Raw genomic sequence first — 415 nt, 5'->3', positions numbered from 1 at the left:
CGGGCACAGGAAGATGGCCTCGTCCGATGGGGTGCTGGGTGGAGCTTTAGCTCTGGGGGCAAGAAGCACCCAGCAGCCTCTGAGGGGAGTGATGGGGCTGGTTGGGATTTTTTTGGCGACAAGGATTTTGATGGTGGGTGTTGTCATGGAGATCTCTGGGGATTCAGTTGTCTCTATAAAGTTATGCTTTCAAAAAAAATCACAGGGAATCGAATCCATCCAAGATGACAGCAGGTCCCAGCCACCTTCTCAGATGGAGGACAAGAGATTGAAAGTACAGATTCCTTCCTAAGAAAAACTTTTCCCAGGGGATTAGATTGTGAACTAGAAGTGAGGTGGACCGGGCCGCTGCAGTTCCAAGTCAGTTGCCTGATGTGGCGGCTCTGGCCAGAATGGGGGGCAGGGGGGGGCGTGG

Source organism: Bison bison, unplaced genomic scaffold, assembly GCF_000754665.1.
Source record: "Bison bison bison isolate TAMUID 2011002044 unplaced genomic scaffold, Bison_UMD1.0 scf7180017864270, whole genome shotgun sequence".
In the NCBI taxonomy this organism is placed as follows: Eukaryota; Metazoa; Chordata; class Mammalia; order Artiodactyla; family Bovidae; genus Bison; species Bison bison.
This window is presented reverse-complemented; position numbering follows the sequence as displayed.